Source organism: Neopelma chrysocephalum, unplaced genomic scaffold (genome assembly GCF_003984885.1).
Source record: "Neopelma chrysocephalum unplaced genomic scaffold, ASM398488v2 Primary Assembly neopelma1_45, whole genome shotgun sequence".
NCBI classification, from domain to species: Eukaryota; Metazoa; Chordata; class Aves; order Passeriformes; family Pipridae; genus Neopelma; species Neopelma chrysocephalum.
Genome location: NW_020897704.1, coordinates 5887428 through 5904876, shown reverse-complemented (window position 1 = coordinate 5904876; position 17449 = coordinate 5887428).

The window sequence follows — 17449 nt, the reverse complement described above, 5'->3', positions numbered from 1 at the left end:
GTATCCGGTCGATAAGGGGAGGGGAGGGGAGGGGAGGGGAGGGGAAGAGAGGGAGAGGGAGAGGAGAGACAAAATAGCTACTGAGTGTGTTGGTAATCAACACAGAAGAGGGAGGGCAACTGAAAAGCCCTCTTACCCAACCAGAAAAAAATCCTCAATTTTAACAAAAAATCTTGGGTTTGTATACTAAAATAAAAAAAAACAACCTTATTATCTATATTTACATCTGTTCTGTATAGTTATATCAAGTGAAAGGTGAGTTAGGTATGCAAGAGATGGTCAAATTTTTCCCTGGCCTTCACTGAAGAAGGTGGAACAAGAATGGCTTTAGATCTCTACAATGGCTGCCACAGGGACATGGAGAAGTTAATACAATGTAAAACAATTTTAGTTCTAATTTGCACTGCAGTGTACCAGCCCATGCTCTGGATTGTAGGAGTATCCAGGGACTGGAAAGTACTGTACCACCCTGATACAGTTTCTCTGTACTCCACCACCTCTGCCACAGCAAACTTTTAGATACTTTTGTCTCTTTGAACCACTCTGAGAGAAGATCAGAAGCTAATCTAGACTATTCTAAAATGTGTATTTGTTTGCCCTCTGCAACTAGCATCAGGCACATGAAGTCATTTAGCTGAGAGAGGTATTTGCATAGTACTAGAATGGTTCAGGAATGTACTGTGGCTGAAATAAGTCATAAACTCCTGGTGATTGAATATATTCAAGACTGATGTACTATGGATTCTTCAGTGGACTGCACTGATGATAACAATGATTTTGAATGTAGGAACTATAACTTTCTGCAGCTATGCAGCTGCCTTTACAAATATTTTCATTTATTTTCCTCATCTAAGATTTACATAAAGTATCCAAGAACCCAAATAGAATCCTTGAGTAGGTATTCCACTACTGAAGTTCTTTGACTAAATCTGTATATTGGATAGTCTTCTCTGAATATAGCAACCTTCAAATGTCTGTATAATACTTAAACTGCCCTTAATTTAGTAGCTGGACTGAATTAATTATCATGAACATCAAAAGGTTTCCGGAAATACAGTCATTAAATATTTTTTCTTTTCCCAGCCTTAAAAAGCAACTCCTGGCTTTATTAGCATAAGTTTTCTCTTTAATTGGGTGTTAATGATGGTGCTTTTTCAAAAATTTTCATGGCCAGTACCTTGGGGCAAATAAACATGTAAATAGCTCTAGTAAGCTTAAGGGCTGAAATCTCAGGTTAACAGCATCATTATAGAGAGGATATACATTTACTGCTATAAGTACTCCCTTAAATTATCATTGGTGCTTTGTATTTCAAAATGACTCATAACATGACCAAAGACCTTAATATATGCCCAACCACTAAAGAAAAAAAGAGTTATTTTCTTACAGCTTAAGTCAACCTTTAGGGACCCCTGGTGGCCTAGTGGTTAGCATGCAGGACTCTCACCTCTGCGACCCAGGTTCGAATCCCAGCCAGTCCCCCGGGCAGATGGAGCCCGTTAGCCCTGTGAGGCCATCCATCTATGAGAAGGTCACTCTAAACAAACCTACGTCCTGAGGACTTCACTGCCATTGTCCAAGCTTGCTTGGCCCCGGCAGATGAACCTTAGGATTAAAGGGTGGGCTCAGTTCAGCGCAGGCTGTGTCTCACCTAAAAAATCCATTGCGCAGGCTGGAAAGGTAAAAAGACCTTTCCCCAAATCTTCGTTCACGAAGACTGGCCATTATTAAGTCAACCTTTAAGTAACTATTTACTGAATTTCAGTGATGCTCATTGTTTTTTTTCTTTACAGTGAACTCAAAACTGTTGAGTCAAAAAACTCAGCCAGCAGCAGCCTCTCAAACAACTGGAATGTGAAGAAACAGGATCTCAGAGGAACATTCTTAATACATATTTTGTTTTTCCACATGTTTAATTAAAGACCATTTGCTCACTATAGTCATAACTGATGTTTACTGGTATCTTGAGTCCTAAAATTAACATTGCATGCCACTTTGTACCCAGAGATTCCAGGGAGGTGATCAAGCTTCTGTCCTTCTTCATGACTTAAATGCATCGAGGTTAAGGCTCTTCTTTTTCTCTTTTCCTTCTGGGAAAGAAGGAGGATATGGAGGAGTGAGGGCTGCCACTGATGATGTTTAATGCTCAAGGTTTGTCAGTGATGGAGCGCCATAAGCACTAGTCCTACCCTCCCTCAGTCTAATGGTAACACAAGCCATTATTCTTTAGGAAACCCATAACAGCCTGCTGTCACTGTCCTCCAGTGTGCAAAAACACTGTCTTACACCAGAGACTATCTCTGTTCTTGTTCTCAGAACATAATGACTTCTGCTTTGAGATTCTGGGAGAAGAACAAATCAAAATGTTACTAATGTGTTTTATGCACTGACCTTAACAGCAGTGACTTTAGTCGGGAAAACATTACTTTTTAGTACGCATTCTTTACAAAAAAAATGTGTCATTCTGTGTAGCAGACTTCAACCTTCCTCCAGTCAATCAAGGAAGAAAAGAAGCAGCAAATGAGCTACAATTCAGCTCAAGTCCAAACTTTCTAGGTCAAATTTCCCTTTATAAGAGATTTTTAAATACAAAATAACTGCCACTCGTGAACTTGAAACTCCCCATTCTGCAGGAACTCTGACATTTTGATCTAGACAATGAAGTGGTTAGCCTATGAAACATGAACAGGGGAAAAAGTAAATTAGAAAAAGTTAATACTGATCAAGTTCATCTTCAAATTTTGTATCTGTTTAGGGCATTTTATTGTCTGCTTAAAATACTTAACATTTTCTTCATTAAATGAAAAACTGAGGATGATTTTTCTTTTCTTTGTCATCAAAAACTTCACTGAAAGGAATAAGTTCAAAGGAAACATCTAAGAGAGGTGACTATTGTCTCTCAACACATCATGAGGTGTTCAGCACTAGGGGAGTACTCAGCATAAACATGGGCTGAAATTAAGGCAACCTTCACCAGAAGAAAACAAGAGTGACACTTTCTCTGCACTGTGGAGTCTTGGCATTTCCAAGTTGCTGGGGAACATTTCCAGTAGTATTGAATTACAAATAAAGTGTGCAAATTTATACTCACTCCAATGCAACTTTTTTCTATTTATTTACCCCATAAGCCATGCAAGTATAGAACATAATTCTTGCAGGTCACCCTCCTAACATCACCATGCAACTACTAACAGTGTTACCTCCCAATGGGGGAAATTTTCTCATTATAAAGATTTTCTACAGAAAAAAATAAATCACAACTTCTAATTATTTTAATAAGTAAATTCATGTTGTGGGTTTTTTTCAGTGTTTAAACAAAGCAACATATCATTGTGATTGAAAAAGATCTACTTCAAACCAATTGCCCTCTATCTTTGAATGAGGTACAATGACAACATCTTGCCAGACTGAGACCTGAACCTTTCTCTTTACAAGCAAAAAGTTTGCTCACTAGCATCTTTGTTCTTTTAGCTATAGGAATGCATCACCTTCTTTAGCAATGCCCTCTGGTCAGATGGCTTTCTGCACTAGGCATTCCACTCCAGATAGATGTGGGGAATATTAATCACACCAGTGTTTTACCTCCTGCTGTCCTGACCTTCACTGGGGAAAGTGAAGGTATCGGAAACAGAATATCTGAAAGAGCAGATTAATTTGGGATGAGTCCTCTTCATTTTGGGCCAGATCCCAAACCAGAATCAATCCAAAGACTGCTGAAGCCAACAGAATTATGTTATTGAAACCAGTTGAATATCTTTTGCCATAGTAGACTCTGCACCCTCAGGAGAAATTTTCTTTTCAGTTGATTCTAAGATGCTTCAAATATTAAAAATACTAAAGTAAGTAATCTATATGATATGTCAATGGTACAATTTAGATTCTTTTGGAGTCAAACTAAAACTGTTATGATTGGCACCTTGCAAGTTTGTCTTTAAACAATAATTAATTTGATTCTTGCAAGATACTTCTCAGATAATTTTGTAAGCTACCTTCTTCCTGTAATTGCTGGATTTTTTCAGCACTTTACTAGTAAATATTGTGAATGTGTGAAAATACCGTTTTGATTTCTTATTTTCAAGGAAGGTTCTAACTACATCAAAAAGCGCAAAAATAGATCTCTAATATTTAACAACATAAAAGCCTTACACAGTAAATTAAAAAGAAAACAGGAAAAAAACCCTACAAGAATCCCCCATAAACCCCCTGAATATTGGAAACAAACTAATAATGCTCTTGAATGTTGCTCATCATATTTCAGCATTTGAGACTGGCAATGCAGCTGTTAGTCCCATTTCACAAATGAGGAAACTGAAGCTGGGTTTTGGATTGATCAGGGTGAGCTGCTTTTGAAAATGAGCCGAGTATTAGGGTTCAGAGGCAGGAGGGACCACTAAAGTTCCCAAAAGCCCCAGGTAAAAGCTCAAATTATATTCATCTATCTTTTAGACTGTATCATCATGTAATGAGCTAATGCCTCAGAGAAAACTAATCAACTCTTGTCCTTTCAGGGTGATTGTAGTGACAGCTCTGTTTTGAAAAGCCAGAGACCCCAGCTCCAAACCAGAATGCAGTTCTCCAGGCCATGTAACCCGGTGGAAAATCTCAGTAACAGCTGATTAGCCAAATTTGTGTGAAAGTAATATAATTTATGCCAGTGTAAATAATATAACAAATCCTCACATATTATTTAGCTAAACATGATACTGGAAGTTGACAAGAAGCCTTTCTGACAGGAGGAAAAAAAATTAATTGGAAAGTGTATTAATGACCTCTATTTTTGACAAGGAATAAACCTTCATGAGACCTATCTTGTCAATAATTCATGACTTCCTCCAAAAGCAGCCACAGCTGGGGCAGGAGCAGAACAAGCCGCCCCACTAATGAGCCTGAGCTCCTATTTGAAGGAATAGCAGTGCCAAAGACAGGAGGTCGATAACGCTCTGACATACAGGAGTATTGCATGACTGACCAACTGTAGTCACTTCTTAAGACTGAGGAGCACCTGCCCTCTGGGGCAAACTCATGCATTGACATGAGATACCACCTGCCACCGGACAGTCTCCAGTGTGTTGGGAGCTCATGGCCCAGGATCAGCTCCCACATTGCTTGGGAGTAAAAGGAGTGACAGCTTCCATCCTCCCTGTCTGACAAGATCTTGTCATCGGATTCTGACTCAGCCGTGGTCCTGAAAGCGAGCTGCTCCACCCTTTGCATACAGTGAACAGATCACATTTACACTCCTCAGGTTTTGCAGATTGTTAGAAGCCAGAATCCCCAGCCTGAGTAAGGCAACTCTTCCCGCAGGGGTGGTTCATCTCTACAGGATGAGGAGAATTGCAGAAAAGTTTGGAAACCAGAAGCACCACAGACCCTCAAGGTCCACATGATGCCATGGCTGCCACTATGGTGGGCTAGCAGTTCCTCTGCAAAAGTGCCATCACAATGGCACAAGCACAGGTTCCCAGTGGGCTCAGCTCCTGCCCCAACTCCAGTTTGCAGCAGGGGGACATACACAGGCAGTGTGTCCCTTCCTTTACAGGCACACCATTTCACACCATTTCACACTATTTCAGTGACTGTTCAACACCCATCCAGCAAATGAGCCAGGCACCAGACAGGCTTTTGGATGCAGCTTATAACAATGATGAGCGCTTTTCACCATTTTTTATTGGTTTGACTTTCTGAAAACAAAGGCAATAAGATTCAAAAGCAAAAAATGTCTTCTACTAATTTTTTTTTCCTTCCTCCTTGTCTAGAGAAACCTCCCACAGCTTAACAGGGGCAACCAAAGTCCTGTATGGAAGAACTGCCAAGGAGCACTTTGTTTTACTTTGATGGCAGTGCACAGTTGGGTGCAGTTGGATGTTCATACTACGCCACTGCTCCAAAGTGACAAAGAACAAATGCTTTCCATGCTGTTGTTATACAAACCTCAGTTTACAATACAATGATTTTTTTGACAGTAATTAATTTTAGAAAACATGTTTTAATAATAATATTTTTTATAATAGTTTTCCTCTGATAACCTACAAATTGAAACAGCCAATTATGAAATTCAAGCCCTCTGAAGTGATTTCTCTTATTAATTTGCTTTTACTTTAAGCATCATTTATCTTGCACATCTTAGTGTGTGCAATAAATAAAAGGATAATATTGATCATGCATGTGTTTACTGCAGAGAAACAGTCTCATTTTAATTATTATGTAAATAATACAGCTTTAAATGTAGGAATACAAACCAGAAGTGTTTGCAAGGTTATAAGAAGTGGTAAAAGAAGAGAAGAAACTACTGTATATACACAATATAATGTTTCTTCGAGCAGTTTGGACTGAAAAAGAGCTCCTGCTGGGGCTTCTTAAGAATAAAAGAAATTAACACAAGTAACTCTTGACTGTTTACATTCATAAGACCTTATCTCTCTCTCATTAAAACAACTGAGGAACTCCTCATTACATCACAAGACTTAGACAAGACCTCTAATTTTTCTGTCACTTTCCACACTGTTGTGTAGTTATGTTGTTTTACTGGAATTAAAGATAAAATGAGAAATTACATGGGTAGGTTTTCTTAGCATTTCGATTACCTTTTTTATGAACTTTTTTACACAGTTTTGAGGTTCAGGTCTAATTTCTTACTAGTATTTCTGAATCAGACCTTTCTTTAATAAGCATGAGATACTAAGGGAAAATTATTGTAGCCTATTCTAAATTCATTTCACAATCAACTCTGTCGGTGGAAGACACTATAATTCAGTAATAATGCATTCCGGTAAGCTCCATTTTTTTTCCCCAGAAATACTAGCTGAAATGTGCAAAATACAATTTTTCTTACACATTCATAATGAAAAATACTGCAGGTGAGGAATAGAGGTAAGAGACAGATTTATTAAAATACCTTGTCTAATGTCTCATAAACCCTTAATATCTCTAAAATTAATTTCGATTGGAACAATAATAAACACAATTGTACAAAGTGGAAACTATCCAGATTGCCATAAACACACATCAGTGATAAATATCAAAGTGTTGATTTGTGGGAAAAAGTATTGAAGATTCACTTTTATTTAAAGTTTCTCTGTCAAATCTTGAAAATAGCAGGAAATTTGTGAAATAAAAAAGGGATCTACAGAAATTTGAAACGGGATATCAAAAAGTGGTACAGCTTCAGGAAGTGCAGTCTCATACCTCTGAGTAAGACTAATGTAGATTAAAACATGAAAAAAAAAAAAAAAGAAGAAACCAGGAAAGCAATTACATGAGAACGGGTCAGGCTGATGGCAATTTCCTGTCACCATGTGGTAGCATCCGCTACTGCCAGTCTGCCTACACCTCCATTGTCTGGACAAAGCGGAGATTAGAGCTGCCCAGATGAGCTCTTGTCTCTTTGCATGAAGGACAGGCACAGGATCAGACTAAGGCTTCGGCTAATACTGTTCTCCGTGGTTACCTTAGCTTTTGTCCCCTTTTCTGAAGGACATGGAAGAGGTAGCTGGATTTCCTCTATACTTTTAAAAAGATTGTTTCAAAACTAGCTGCTTGAGTTAAAGTAAATAACATTGGAAACTGGTTAGACCAAAGGAACCTGGACTACTGGAGCTGCCAGTTTTGAGGGTACTGGGGCCCATCAGAAAGTGCCTTGGGGTCGCTCAGGGTGCAGCCCCAGACACGAGCACAGCACACGAGGCTTTAAAGCTGTTCCCAAAGTTGGAAACAGCCAGACTATCAACAGAACAATTTGTGGAGGCACTCTCAGTCCAAGATTGCCATCTTGTGGACTGCAATTGCAAAAGAAAATTTTTTAAATCTAGACTTGCCATCCTGTTATCAGTGATGACAAATTTATTGCACTCAAAAAAAAAATGATTACTTTTTAAAGATTTTTCAATGAATCTTTAACATCAAAGGATGTTAAGTGCTTCTGAAACAAAGAAATTGCAGTTTACAAAAAAATCAATAATATCTCATAATAAATATTTTACAGCTGCACTGTTTTACCATTATAGGAAGAGTTTTTCTGTGCAAGAATTTTGAATAATTTAACCTCCACTATCCGTACAGGCTGAAGGATGAAGGGTTTGAGAGCTGCTTTGCTGAGAATGACTTGGGGATGCTGGTGGATGAGAGGCTGGACATGAGCCGGAAATGTGCACTTGCAGTTCAGAAAGTCAGCTGTATCCTGGGCTGCATCAGAAGCACCAAGGGCAGTAGGTTGAGGGAGGTGATTCTGCCCCTCTACTCTGCTCTGGTGAGACCTCACCTGGTGTGTCGTATCCAGTTCTGGGGTCCCCAGCGCAGGAAAGACATGGACATGTTGGAGTAAGTCCAGAGGAGGGGCACTAAGATGGTTAGAGGGCCGGAGCACCTCTACTATGAAGACAGGCTGAGAGAGTTGGGGTTGCTCAGCCTGGAGAAGAAAAGGCTCTGTGGAGACCTTATGGCAGCCTGGTAATGTTTTAAACTAAAAGAGTGTAGATTTAGATGAGCTATAGGGAACAACTTTTTTCTTTGAAGAAACACTGGAACAGGTTGCCCAGAGGGATCATAGGTGCTCTGTCCTTGGAAACATTCAAGATCAGGTTGGATGGACCTTTGAACAAATTGATCCAGTTGAAGATGTCCCTGGTCATTGAAGGGGGGGTGGACTAGATGACCTTTAGTGGTCCCTTCCAACCCAAAGTATTCTCAAATTCTATTCTAAGATTCTATTATTAATGTTTTAAAAATTCAGACAAACATTTTAGAGAGGGAGACTTGGTAAAGAAATCTCCTCTTTCAACAGAATTTAGCTAGCAAATACAGAAAAACTGGTCACCTATCAAGTTGCACAGGTAACTGATTTCTTAAAAGAGGTTAATGGGCATAAAGTATTATATTTAATCAATATTTTAATCTAAAATATTTGAATATACCTGCATCTTACTGAAATATACTTTAGAATGTTGATTAAAAAAAAAAACAAACACAAAACCAAACAGTCTGTGCTCAAGGAAAGATGTGTGTAATAAAGAAAGATTCTAAACCCAATTGTCTGGATCAGACAGCATATATCCTATATACATATATGATGCAGCATTGTGTGTATGATTTACTTAGTTTTACCATTGCCTTACTTTTGAAACTGACTACTTTGTAAGCAGACTGCCCTCCTGGACTCTGATTGCTGGGCTTGGAAATCTCAGGCAGTCCAATGCTCCCTCCAGCAGGGCACATCTGGAGAATGCAGGTTCATTATGGGGAATGCTAAGCCCTGCTCCCTGCTCTGTCATCTGCTATCAAGGAGACTATTTCATCCAAAGATAAAAGCTAAGAGCATTGTTTTATGTTTTCCAAGACCCTGCAGTATGTGCAGCTCTTTCTTCGTACTGTTAATATGTAGCTTACAATGACACCTCAAAATGCCAGATTCATTTGAGAACACAATGAGCCTGTGTTGAAAGGGCCCCTTGATCAATAATAGCAATATACTGGGGATACATGATATAGACAGTGTCAACCTGGGACATTATTGAACACATATTACTTTCATTTTAACATTTTGTATTTTATTTCAGAGATACAAATGAGAAACAATAACAAGTTTGAAATCTAATCACATAGTAGCAATCTAGTAACAATCAATTACTATCAGCCTGATTAGTATTTAATTTACAGGTTCATTTTCTTAAATGGAAGCTTTCTTTGAATATTTTATGCTGTATTGCAGTCATTTTAAACTGCGCATTAAATATATAATATCAGCTAGTTAACTGCAAGAGAGTTCTGGTGCAATTTTCTGTAATATTTTATATAATGATCACTCATTCACAGTTAACTTTGTCTCTGCTCAATTTACTCTGCTATTTATTTGGTGTAGTACACAGAGGAGATTCCAAATTAACACACACAACTTGTATCACAGAAGTTGAAAAAAAGCAAATGTAGTCAACTATTTGTGCCCATAATAATCAGATGAATTTTAAGAGTGAACATTCATTTTGACTTTCCAAGTTGAAATTATTCATACCTGATTTTCAAAAGCTATAAAATTCCTCCTACAAAAGCTATAAAATTGAATGAATAGAAATGGTCCTCCTCTTTTGAAAAAAGAATCATTAATATCTTGAATGGGCCATGTATGAAAGGTTGTTACATTTGAAAATGTCCAAGATAATGCCTCAATGAACATCAGTGCACATCTGAAAAGCTCAGGTCTATAATACAGTGAATATGGCACTCTCTAGAGCAAAGTACATGGTAGAATATTTCAGTCCTTTAAAACAAGAAAGGCAAACAAACAGGCTGGCTCTCTTCCACCAGGCACTAAGGTGTGGATTTAGCTTAAAAAAGGTACTCCCATGCTAACATATTCACAACTCAAAAGAATAATAATCACAGATGTCCACTCAGCTGTTATTAGGGCTGTAAACACAGAAGAAGAAATATGCCATAAGCAGAGATAAGACCAAACACAGAATCCATCTTTCTGGTGTTTGCTGTTGCAGTAATCTTTGTCAGTCTTATTGTTTTATCTTTTGTTCAAATTTTGCAACTTTTCACTGTAGCTCACTACTATCAGCTTTCTCATACAAAAGCACAGGAGTAGAAGCAGATGTTGTGTCACAATAATAACAAATATACACATCCTCATGTGATGTATTCTGACATGTTTACATTACCACTTTTCTGTTAAATCGTAGTTTTGAAGAAAACATCAGATTTCACATCAAACATAGCGAAAAGAAAAGAAATTGTACTTGTAGACAATAACTTCATACTGGTAGCTCATCTACTCTCAGTGTCCCTGGATATATCAGCAGACAAAATCCAAAATTCTGCTAGTGCCTTCTTGCACTAAAGAGGCAATTATTTAATCTGCTCCAGTCCTAATTACTATGTATCACAATGTTGCTTCCAACATGAACCATTAAGCGAGGCCTATTTTAAAGAGATATTTAATGCAACGCTGCTGTATGTAGACCACAGTTTCCACTGGAAAGAACATAAAGGAATAAAACCAATGAGCTCCTGAGATACAGCTACTTGTAGCTTGTACTTTATGTTACCACCCAGAGAGACACAAGGACACAGAAAATTCCACACTAAACGAAAATTTCACTTCTGCCTGGTGCTGCAAAGAGAAGTATGTAAGGAATCCTGCTGTGGACCACACCTAATAATTCCTCAATGAAATGGATAGGAAAGTGCACATGTGAATAGTAATCTGCAAATGTCAAAAATTTGAACTGTTACCAGAAAACAGCTCAGGTGGGGTTTACTCCTTTGGGAAATATCAGTGGAATGTTTTAGATGTGTATCTTAGCCACCAACAGCATACACCTGTACTATTTTACATTTCAAGAAAGGGCTAAACTTCTCCACACTGAAATCAATATGTTAGGGCTGTGCACATCAACAGGTACAGCTTTCTAGGGCTAACACACTTTATTTATGCTAAGTTTTGTTGGTTTGGTTGTTTTTTTTTTTTGTTGTTTGATTGTTTGTTTAATTATTTTAGCACAGAATAGAGGCTAGTACTCACTGGGAGTAATTTTCATCTATCAAAACAATAGAGATTTCTTTGGAACTTCTGTGTGCACATATTAATCATCTTCTGGTTTGCATGTTTACTGCAGACATAGGCTGAAATTCACTTTAAAATATCCATTGATGAAAAAAAGTCACAGCTGTTTCTCAGAGATCTGCTTTTCTGGAAAGTCAAACTTAGTCCTTCATTTAGTTTAATGGATCCTCTGTATTTACAAGGACACTGAACCGTCATTGTGCAGAAACTGGTGGAGCAAAATTTCTTTGTAAACAAGCTTTAAGTTTTAGCAGTTTCAGAATAGGCTTAAAAAGACATTTCTATACCAGAAGACAAGACTTAAAGACCCAAAGGCTCTGATGTATCCACTCTTGCCTATGAAAGAATGCATTTTTAGTCTCTCTGAATATTAAGCCTAGACATGTTTTACCTACAGTCTCTACCTGTGCAAACAGATAATCCTGATGGTAATAGAGCGATAATTTTAAGCAATGCCACAGTATGAGCTTTGCCATTATTACCCACAGGTCTATCACATTATGGGAATTTTCTGTGACCCAAAGATGAAAAGATATTAATTCTGCACGACTATATATAATCTTTGTACTTTGTTACTAGACATTTTTGTGACTCATTTGCTGGACTCTTCTGGCAGAATAAGATTCTGGGCTTCTCTCAATTGCTAGTCACTTCATGGATAAATAAAGCTAAAGCTGTGGGTGTTATTTTCCATGATTCTTTTGGGGCCAATAATATGAGCAAGCTGACCAGAGCCCTGAGGCAAGTGATTTCTGTCAGCAATGGTATCAGCTGCATTCCCACAGAACTAACCACCACAGGCAGCCTTGATCTGCTTCCCTAGACCCTGTTCCTGATGAAGGGAGCAGGTGAAGGATGAGAAACAGCTACAGTGTCCACAAAAGACTGCATGACACAGCACTGTGTGTTTAGACCAAGGCATGTGCAGCTGCCAGAGAAACATGACTGGGACAGGAGGGATTCACTGTCCCTGGGTCAGTGCTGCTGCAGAAGAGAAGAGTCCTCTGTGTTCTACTCAGGGTGCATAGATACCCCCATCATACACTGTTCTCAAACAGCAGTGACTTTGGAGGAACAGCACTGCCCCAGATGCCTTAAAAAAAAAATAAAAAATTGGAGACAGTGTAATGCAATATAATTAAACCCAGGTTCAGTCCTCAGAACTTTTGCATTATTTTTAATGAAAAAAAATTAATTTCACAGTCCCAAGTAAACCATCTTTGAAAGGTGGATAGTGATTCTGCACCTGAAGAACCCACAGTTCCATCTTAGAATCATGTAAATATTTTAAACTGGCATATTCAGGATCTCGGAGAAGAGCTGACCATCTGTCAGAAATAAGGAGAAATCCCTCCAGATCTTGTTTTGGACAGAAGGCTGTGTTAACCACCTGTCTGTACATATGTCTTTAGGGACATTTGGGACCAGCTCAGTGTGACCTCTCTGTTCATTTAGATTTATTTTAACAGGCAATATGTTATGTTAAAACAAAACTGTCCCTGTGGCATCACCCATCAAACAGAATATATGTAGCATAAAGAGCAGGCCTTCATGGGGGAAAACACACAATTCTTTTCAAAGTTGTCAATATCCTTGAGTTTTTATTGAAATCATAGCTGGAATTTTCTCTGGGTAAAAGTTGGGTGCAATTATAAAAGGCATGTTCATTAGAAGAATTAAAATAGGATTTGGATATGAAGTTAAATCAAGACTGACATTGGAAGAAAACCACAAATTTTTATATTCTGCTCATTTCTGGTAGAAAACAGAGGAATCTCCTGGTTTTAAATATGGATGTTAAGATATAAGAAACTTCCTATGAAGAAAGAGGTTTGGTAAGGTTTCAGTGACATCTAAACTACATTTGTAGGAAATTTTGGCTCTCCTTTCTGTAAGCCTCCAAAATGTTTCCAGGCACATTTTTTATCAGGTTGATAATAAGAATTACAATGTCAAGCTAGAATAAAAAGATTTACACTTCAACCACACACAGCTTTCCTGTTCAGAGTACTTTTATGAGAGTTCAGCTATAGCAAACCCATAATAATGAAATAATTTTCTATTAAAATTATAATAAAGTGTGCTACATAATGTCATTGTAGCATAAAGATGTTCTTAAACTACTCTATTAATGTCAGTATTAACTCTAATACTGATAGTGTTATTTTAAATGTCAGTACCATTAAGTATTTCAAAACTAAAATACTAAGAAATGTGATGAGACTCATAATAAATATTTCTATAAATATTATAAATATGGGTAGCATCAGGAACATACAAATATTGTTCAAATTAAAACATTTGTGTTTCATAGGTCACAAGAAATGCCTTGAGCATGAATAAGTGCAGTTTTAATGGAGTAATTTAGCTTTGATCTTTTGGTTTTTTTAACACAAAAAAAACCAGTAAAAGTAAGAAAATTACTTCTTTGTGTAACTTGCTACTGCTTACTGACGTGTTGGTGATTATTCCATCTCATAAAATGGTTTGTATTTTGTTTTACAATAAAAATGTTTGTGATTAATTAGTATGTAGAAAAGGCAGCCTCATGAATAAGAAAAAGTAAGAAGATAGTTCTAACTGGTCAGATTGTGGACAGTGGGAAATAATAGCACTCGGGAAATAGCTTAAACAAAAGAAATTTAGAAAACATAAATAAAAAAACTTACTAAATGGCATCCCCAAACTATGCTAATTCTGTAACAGAAGTGATTTGGTAGTACATTTCAGCTCTACATTTCAGGTGTAGGAGCTCAGAGCATTAGACTAATCCTTCTACAGCTAGACCTCTATGCTAGTACTTCTGTAGATACCTGAATGGGACTTCTGTTGCAGGGAAATAACAGTTAGGAAGGAAAACAACATTTTTCAAATAAATAAATTTATTTATTTCAGAAGAAGATTCAAATCTTTAATCTGAGATAAAAATTGCCTTTTGGTTATTTACTCCAAGACTCTGTAAATGTAAGAGAAATGAAAACAACTAAAATATCTACATAACATGTCTGATTCAAACCCAAGCTTTTCACTTAAATTCCTTTCAAATCAATAGATTTAATTGCTTAGTCGAGGTGACCTTCACTCTGGAAAGCCTCGGAAAGTCTGCAAGGAAATCTGTCAGTTCTCAACATGCTTTAAACTCCCTGGTACACAATATATTGCATAAAATAAGGACTGAAAGACATAAACAAAAAGTCTTTGCCAGGTGAGTACAGGGTCTTCTGCGCCAACTTTGCTGTCTTATTCCAAATCAAAGCCACACAGATAAGCTTAAATCATCGTGGTTAATTATTTTGCCTGTGGTGAGAAAGGTCTTTCTCACAGCTGCTGAAATGACTCCACTTTAAATAAGCAATTAAATATTTATCAGGCAAGGAATCCAGACATTTTATATCGGTTTTGTTCCCTGGCCTGTAGAGTGAGTCTTAGTGGAAACAGTTTAAGATCTGGCAGAGCTGAGAAGCTCCACCAGAAAACAAAACCATAACTATCTGCTTGCACTGTAGCCATGAAGATAGCAGTGAAAACATTTGCATTAGACACAGCACAGCTGCATTCAGATTCCTTGGCAAACTCAAGCACAGCACAGAGTTCATCTCACACATCTGTCCTGGATGGTTACTGCCAGCCTACTGGGATCATGAGAATTGCTTCCTTGATAGGTGTGGGGGACAGACCCTGAGTGGGTGCCAGGTGCCCACCAAAGCTGCTCTATCACTCCCCTCCTCAGCTGGACAGAGGAGAGAAAATGTAACAAAAGGCTCCTGGGTCAAGATAAAGACAGGGAGAGGTCGCTCAGAAGTTACCATCAAGGGCAAAACAGACTCCACGCAGGGAAATTAGTTTCATTTATTGCCAGTTGGATCTGAGTAGGACAAGAAGAAATAAAATATTAAAGCACCTTTCCACCCTTCCCTTCTTTCCAGGCTCAACTTCACTCCCGATTTCTCTACCTTTTCCCCACCAGCAGCACAGGGGGATGGGAGATGGGGTCTGTGGTTAGTTCATCACATGTCTCTGCCGCTCCTTCCTCCTTCTGGGGAGGACTCCACACACTTTTCTGATGCTCCTGTATGGTGTCTCTCTCGTGGCAGACAGTCCTCCACGAACTGCTCCAGCATGGATCCCCCATGAGGTCACAGACCTGCTCCAAGCTGGGCTCTTCTCCTCATAAGTCCATAGGTACTGCCAGGAGCCTGCTCCAGTGTGGGCTTCCCACAGGGTCACAGACTCCTTTGGGTGCATCCACCTGTTCTGGCTGCAGGTGGATCTCTGCTCCCCCATGTTCCTCCATAGGCTGCAGCGGCACACCCTGCCCTCACCATAGTTTCCACCACAGTCTGCTGGGGAATCTCAGCTCCAGTGCCTGGAGCATTTCCTCCCTATCCTTCTTCACTGACCTTGATGTCTGCAGAGCTGTTTCTGTCACATATTCTCACTCCTCTTTCTAGCTGCTGTTGTGCAGCAATTTTTCCTCCCCTTCTTAAACTTGTTATCCCAGAGGCTCTACCACCGTCACTGATGGGCTCAGCCTTGGCCAGCAGCGGGCCCCTCTTGGAGCCAGATGCCATTGGCTTCACTAGATGTGGGGGAAGCTTCTGGAATCCTCTTGCAGAAGCCACCTCTGTAGCCTCTTTGCTACCAAAACCTTGCCAGTCAAATCCAATGCAATGGGTTAAATAAAAGGTCGATCTTGGGCCCCAGAATATTCATTTACTAAACCAGTGTCAAAGTTTCTCTATTTCATGCAAGCGTGGGGTTCAGTGAGTGACCTTTTTTGATAAAATGAAATTTTTTAAATGGAAACGTTTGTTTAATACTTAATGCCCTAGACTTATCCTTGGTGAGTGAATCTTTCTTGGAGCACAAGTCAGGATTTAATTATGTCCCACCCTAGAGATTCCCATGATCTTCTAAATAGTTAATTTTACAGTAATGATATATGAATTTTAGCCTAAGCCTTAAGTCTGGGCAAAATTCAGCCCATTAAGGGGAAACTATTTAACTGAGGTTGTACTCATTTAGTGAAAATGAGTTATGTTTGTGAAAGATATATAATCAAATTATAATTTTAGTTTTCACAATAAGCTGGTCTTAATGAGAAAAGTTTTCCACAAGAAAAATTATGCCTAAGATAGTTCTCCTATGTCTTTGTAGTATATTTGTATTAAATGAGCAGCCCATCCATCAGAATGAAGTACTCAAATCCTTTAAGAACATTGTGCTAATTCTGTGTTATCATTTGATTAAAACTCAGTGCCTCCACTTTTCCAAAATAAGAATTTTTTTTCTCTTTTGACTACTATAACATATATTTTGGGAATAATACTTAACAACCTGTCACCTTTTTGCCCAGAGATCTAGCAGTGTGAAATTAACTTACACAGAATGTTAAAACATTCATATTTCTATCCGCACATAAATAAATGAAAATAGTTTCAAAAATAAGAAGTAGATACTGGTAAACCCCCATAACTTTACACACAGTACAGATGAAATTTAAACTCTTTAACTACAAACACTAATTATTTGTTTTGGCAGTCCCCAAACGCATTCCCAGGATGTGGAGTATGTGAATATTTAAACCTGTCATGGCATACCTGCATAGACTGGATACTGGGAACAGCTAGTACCACCTGTCAATATAGCAGTAAACAGATTAAGATCTCTTAGGTAGAGTCAAGATTCACGGGTAGATAAGAGACAGATAAATAGTAGTATCAATGTGAAACTTTTGATATAACTATTAAGCTGGTTTAGGTAACAATTTTAATTTTCATTGAAGCATATTCCTTTCAACAAGGTTATTTTTTATAAAGATTCCTATTTACAGAATGGATGGCTGGTTGGGGTAACAGGAGCCCAAATACAGTGTTCACAGGATGAAAC